Raw genomic sequence first — 7,024 nt, forward strand, 5'->3', positions numbered from 1 at the left:
TCTGTTTCTTTCCACTTTTCTCTTGTTCTCCCTGCAGACGCACATCAGGGAATACCTCTGTAAAGCTTCCTGAAAAGCTGTTTGAAACCATTTGTCAGTTGCGCGAGACAGAAAGCTGACGATGGATTCCTGAGGTTGGGGTGACCCCCATTTCATACGGCGGTTTATCCGTGGGACCTGTCAGGGCCGACTGCTTCAAATAGGACGCAGGGCCCGTCAGATAAGGATCACAGAGACAGAGACGTGCCTCCTAAAGTGATCATTCTGCGTCTGTGTTTTTGTTTAACGAGCGGGCCGAGGGCTGGATTGACAGCTCATAGCCGCGCTCTAATTGAATGTGATAGATTCCGTCATTAAGTTAATTGGCAGCTGGTTTTGATCAGGACCTGTCACAGTCACTCAGAGATTTTATGGCATCATTTTTGCAGTCAATTGGGAAAGTGAATACCAGGTCTGTGCGTGAGCGCCGGACCTTTCAGTTGTGGCTTTTCATCACGTCATGGTAACGACACGCGTTGTGCCGATGTGTCGCAACTGACGCCAAGGACGCATGGATCAGTGGGCCAGGTGTAGCCGATTTACTGCTTTTTGTTAACTTAATGTGTTAGTTTCGCAATTCTAGTACATATTAGTTAACAACGCATGAGCTGATCTTACTTAGATCTTTGATCTTACAGACAAAGCCCGATACATCGTACTCCTCTGTGACACTGGGAGACATCTTCCCTCGTTGTGATGCTAACCTGTAGTTCAGCACTTTCGCCGTAGTTAGCGCTGTTAGCACCGTTAGCGCTGCTAGCGCCGTTAGCTGCGAGCCGCCGGCCCAGTCATCACCATGTTGAGAGGCAATGGAAACGCTGCTAATCTCGTGTTAAGGACCTTTATATTTCAAAGGTTGGTTTTAGCCCAAATTACAAGTTTCTGACTCATCTAATCTACACAGACTTCATTGTTCATAAGTTACAACTGCAACTGTTTTCTATGGCCAAAAATGATATATGTTGAAAGCACATACTATGGCTTATTGTTATTATTAAGCAACAGGGACACTGGAAACAGATGTTGCTGTTCTTTTAAGAGTACATTTCAAAGCTGTGAGCACCACAAGAAAAGTTCCTCTCCAATTATGAGTGTAATTATCTGCACAGCTGGATATGTATATCAGAGGTATATTTCGGCTGTACCAGCCCTTTAACTTTAAGGTGAAATAGTTTATTACGTTTCCAGGTATCTTCCGCACGCACGTCGGTTAAAATACACTGAAAAAAACAAAACAAACCACCCGTACAGTGACCGCTGTTTCTTCATTCGACAAACCGTCAATCAGGAGAAGCCGTCTGTCTCAACCTGAGAAAGTCCTTGTTACACACCAAAACGTCTCAGTCAAGTAGAAGAGGGGACCGGTCGTAAAATAGGCAATAACACGTGTTTCAAATTGGCCATTGGTTATAGATTGGTTTACAAGGCTGGCTGGTTATCAGCCCAGTGGCATTTCCCCGTGTTGATAAAGCACCAGGGAGTTGTGGGTCAATTAGTTTGCCACAGGAGAAATTCCTGCAGACAGCCAATTAAAGCTCCTGGCCTGTAGTCACGAAGCACACTCTTCCTGTTGACGGCTCACGCAGTTATTCTGAGCCTCCGGCAGCTCCTCTCTCTCTCTCTCTCTCTCTCTCTCTCTCTCTCTCTCTCTCTCGCCGGTGTAAAATCTTTTTCTAAGTCCAGTGCTATTAAGAGAGCGCTTCAGGAGATCTCCATAGTTAACCGAAATGACTTAAAAAAAAAAAAAAAAAAAAAGCCAAAAGCATGTGTGTTTGCAGGGTTATTCGGTGCAACGCAGTGATTGAGCTCCTTATTCTCTGCTTTTAAGTCACTGGAAAGTGTACGGAAAAAGATAAACACATCATATGAGGAAATAAACAAAATCAAAAAAGGGTAAAACGAGTTCATCTGTTCAAAGGAGCAGTCAGTGCTCAGGGATGATTGGAGTGTAGGCCAAAGTGGTGCAGAGTAGACAAAAGACGACGGTGGATGATTGCGGGGGAATCAATTTTCCATTCTGCTCGGCCCGTCTTCGTCACAATGGCCTCCGAGTGAGAACCTGCCCTCTGCAACGAGGAGGATGAACTGTTAGCGTCTTCCTTTTGCTTCTGAGAAGAAAAAAAAAGAAAACACGAAACAGCAAAAGGGGTCGCTGCATGTCGCAGGCAATTATTATGAAGCCTTCTGTTTGCTGCAAATTGTTGTTTTTTTCGTGACGTGACGCAAACGGAGCGTAACCTTAAACACTGGTCCATTGTGGGATGTCAGCGAAGAGGATTGTTTGAAAAGAGCGGCAGCTGAGTCACGAGCTGACGTATGTGTGTGTGTGTGTGTGTGTGTGTGTGTGTGTGAGATGGAGTACAAAAATGACCACCGAGCTCTGGCGATCATCGTCATCATCATCATCCTGATGACATCCTACAAATAAAGACACACTTTTTATTTTGTTGTTGCCTCTTTTTTTTTTTTTTTCAAAGTATGAACATCACAATCATCCATTTTGCAGAAAGTGTCAAACTTCAAAGGTGAACCACATAATTTGATCAGATTCAGTCACACACTTTAGAGCAGTGCGTCTGTCTGTGTGCCAGGGGGCCTCAAATAAAACAGAGTTGGTTCCCGGGATCGCTATCGCACTCGCGGCTACGACTACATGCACAACCACTTATGATCACTTATGACAAGTCTGCGGACACGGCGGGCGTCAGCTGATCCACGCCAACAGGCACAAGGAGCGGCACCCCGGGAGAATCCCCCTTTAAAGCTCAATTATCCCGTGGAGCCGGTGTCGTTTCAAAAAGGCCAATAATAGAAGATGTTGGCCCCTGATAAGGGACACATGTGTTCTATCACACTTAATTTAAGCAGGGTTTCCTGAAAAAAGAAACAAGCCTGGAGCAAGATGACAAAACAAACAGATTTAAGCACATAACAACTGTATTTGTAATCGGAACGTTTTTCATGGTGCATGGAAATTACCTTTCGTGGGGCATATTTCTTTTTGAAAATGTCAGCTCAGCGCAGCATGGTGAATGTGTTTCTTTTCATTTTTTTTACTGGACATCATTCTGGAGAGCGCACCATGACGATAGGTTTCCAAACCTTCCCAAATTTGATTACAGGTCTGCAAAAACCTCAAACAATGCCGTGGCGAGCATGTCACTTACAGTCACAAGCCAAAGTCCTTCTCTGTTTTTCCCCCTTCTCTTCTCTTTCTTTTCATCCTTATGATCTGAAGTTAGGAATAAAGACATAAGTCATGTGTTTTAACAGGAAACACGCAGAACAAATTTACAGTAAAAAAAAAAAAAAGAAAAAATGCTGAGCTGCTGGAGGAAAAAGATAAATCTTGATTGTGTGCAATGTAAACAAAAAAAAGCAGCTTATAGTGGTTTTAATTTTAGGAAGACTAAGTCAAATCCCTGTTTGGCAATTACATCATCTTCTGTGTTTGGATGCACATGTAAAAGTTTGCCTTTTAGAGTAATTGTAAAGAAAGAAAACAGGAAAAAGAAGGCTGACCTATTCTCAGTTTGCACAGCATTGCTGCCAGTTTATTCCCAGGATCCGTAGGATGTATTTAGCATTTACAATTTCTCATTTACGGGGATATTATTACTTCTCTGGCACCGAGCCCCGTTTTTTGGAATCCCTCCCTTTAATGTTAAATCGTGTGGACATTAAAGTCTTTCCTTGACTTACAAGACATGACATCTGTGGAAACATACAACCCAGGTCAAAGATGGAGCTCGTTAAAGGATTGCACACAACCACAAATTCACAGAGAGAAAAGGGGATGAAGAGAAAAAAAAATGTTTAGTTAACTTAGACTTCAGTCGTCGGGGAAGCTCGGCTTTGTAACTGGCCGCTGGAGATGAGAGACAAAGACAGTTTTGTGCAGACTGCTCAATAAGGCTGCCCTGTCGTACTCAGTTTATCACGGGAAAATTGTGTTTGTTATCGACAATGGCTTTTAACAAGCACCACAAGCAAGGAGGGGATATGACTTTAAGGAGATAAAACCTCAGAATAACGTACACTGCACTTTTCTCCCTCTGATGTTAAATTAAGACCACGTTTTTTAAAAAGGTCAGATATGATTAAACGCTGCTGCGTGCAGCTATTTGAGCACAAACTGTTTTCCCCTGTGTTCAGTGGCACTGCAATATTGGCTCTTTTCTCATTTGTTTTATCAAGCAAATCGTCCTTTCTTCCTCATGACTTAGGTATTCCACCTTTTAATCTTCACTTAACAATCTAATCTAAAACACACTTAATACACATCATCCAGCCATTCTCCCCTACAGAGTACAAAGAAATCTCAAATTGACTTGCTAAGTCTTCACAGCGTCCACAGGCAGCAGTCAGCCAGGCATAACTACAGCTAACTATTTGTCTCATTAACTGCAGTTTGTATCCAATTAAACCAAGCCAGGGGGACACTTAATGACCCCACAGACGAGCAAATTACAGAGTTTATATTGCAATCTTTAATTAGACTTTACTAGCCGCTCCAGATTTGGAAAAGTTATTTAAAAGTCTTATTTTTCCGTAGAAATCCAATAGACGAGGCCAAAGCTCCACGAGACAAGTTTACACATCCCAGAACGGGTCAATAATCCCATTCGCTTCATTTGGAGTCCTTTCCCTCTCCCCCTATCTGCTAAATTGCCCAACATCATGATGCAATTTTGGGGTTTTTTAATCACCGCTTTAGCAGTTACAGCGCGGCTGTCCGATTTCCTGCAACAAAAGTGTGTAGCGCCATTAGCGCGAGTAATTCCACACAGCAGGCCTCCAGTTGTGCATGTGATCGGACGAGAAGAAAAACAACGGGCTTCACAGTGGAAAAACCTGAGCTAATGTCTTCGATCGTCCCACCTTGTTGCGGTTGCTCTCCGATGCCGTTACACTTTGTAGCCGTTAAGGGGGAGCAATGGGGCATAATCCCTCGGCCCTGTTGCTCTGTGTGTGTGTGTGTGTGTGTGTGTGTGTGTGTGTGTGTGTGTTTCAGGTGTGTTTAAAGTTACACCATCTCATATGCGATGCCGAAATGTGTGACCGTCCCATAAGGTTTCCCTAAATGGCTCTGGAGGAGTGCTGGAAAGCGATTGCAAGGTCAGTGGTGAGTCATGGAGCTGATGGCAGACCGCTGGGGAGTGTGGTGCAGCGCTGGGATAGTTTGCTACTGTGTCATCGTTACATTAAGGCATGTCAAGGTCGGGCTTTTTGAGTGTTTCCACAAAGGATCCCCTCTTCTCTCTGCGCTGGCCTGCGCAAATCATTTTGTGGACAACCGCGCACCTATAGTAAAGTGTATTTTTTACATATACCCAGGGCCATATGCCCGACAACATGGAGGCTAACCTCGACGTTTTGGCTCACGCCGCCTCTCAGTCCAACGCAGAAGTCAAACAAGCAAAGCCACGCAGCGGGTCAGATATTGAAAATTGTGCACTTATAGAGTGAAAAGAAAAACAGAGAGAATTCTCATCCCGTTTTAAACTTTGTCTTACATAAATGTAGCCGAGGCTGGGGTGATGTCTGATAAAATAGATCAAAATTACATTATTGGCTTTTATAGCCCACTGAAAACATAGCCCAAAGGTATGCTATTTGGCAGAGAGCAGCTCGTAATATGTCTAAGAATTGTTACCATCTGGCCTGACTGCAGGGAATGCTTCTCTCTTAAAAAAACCTCAAAGTCAAAATGATACAAGTAAAACTCAGCATTCATAACCAGGTTGGCTTTTTATGGACGCCTGTCCACATTGATTTGGCTCCACGGTGTCTTGAAGATAACTCATGGTATTTAGAAGTAATCAGGGTTTTTTTTTTTCCTTCTTAAAAGTGGGTTTCACCATTTCTCTCTGACGCTATGTACGGCATCTGAATACAGTATTGTATCTGAAGCCTGGTGATTTCTGCCGTTAAAGGAGTTGCTCGTAGTGCAATGTGTTGCTTTTGTCCTAAAAGGCATATCATGGAGATGCGTAAGAAAACGAAAAAGGTATCAGTTTTAAGTTTGCCATGGTTTCATCGATTTCAAACGTACAGTACGCAATCCCTCTGTCTGGACAGAAAAGAAAATGTTATCCCCTGACATTTTAACCCCTTCTCTCTAAGCTACACCCTTCTAATCGCCCTCCTGTACACAGTTTCGGCGCCCATTACCTTATTATGAGATTACAATGTCAATGTGCTCAGAATTGTGACAATTACAGTAAGTGGTGGAGTAATTTTCGGCATTAAATGGGGTCTTTGTGAGCTATGCTGCCGTATATTTCCGCGGCCTGTCATAGGTTGAGAGAGGGCATTCTGGCGTCGAGACAAATACATTCTCAGATGTTCAACAAGCAGGTATAGAGATGCACGTGTGTGTATGTATGTAGGAGCATTATTCCCATATTAATGCAGAGTTACTATTTGTAATAGCAAACACACTGACAAGCAGCCATGGAGCAGGAATCGCTGTGTGTGTGTGTGTGTGTGTGTGTTTGTTTGTGTGTGTGTGTGTGTGTGTGTGTGTGTGTGCGTGTGTGTGTGTGTGTGTGTGCGCTGAGGCCTGTGGCATATGAAACATGAGTCCCTGTTTAGCAGTGTGAACCGTGGGGGAGAGTGAAGGGGGAGGCTGTTTTCTCAATGCCTCCTTGACCTGTCACTATTGATGATGTGTGTATGTGCGCGGATCTGTGTGTGTGTATGCGTGTGCATGTGAGTGTGTGAGAATCCGGGCAGACATCTACAGGGGGACAGCCGCCCCCCCCCCCCCCCCCCCCCCCTCCCTCACCCTCCTCCCCCGCTGCCGATATCCTCTCATGCCACCACCTACCACCCCCCCCCCCCCCCCCCCCCCACCCCCCCCCCCCCCCCCCCCCCCCCCGTCACCCACCCTTCCTCCCTCCCTCCCTCCCTCCCCACCTCTCGGCCTCCTCTCCTCCCCTCTCCTGGCGCCCCGGTATGAGAGAGAAAGCTGTTGTTAATA

The sequence above is a fragment of the Cebidichthys violaceus genome, unplaced genomic scaffold, assembly GCF_023349555.1.
Source record: "Cebidichthys violaceus isolate CVI_PGR_0920_01 unplaced genomic scaffold, fCebVio1.0.p SCAF_4, whole genome shotgun sequence".
NCBI lineage: Eukaryota > Metazoa > Chordata > Actinopteri > Perciformes > Stichaeidae > Cebidichthys > Cebidichthys violaceus.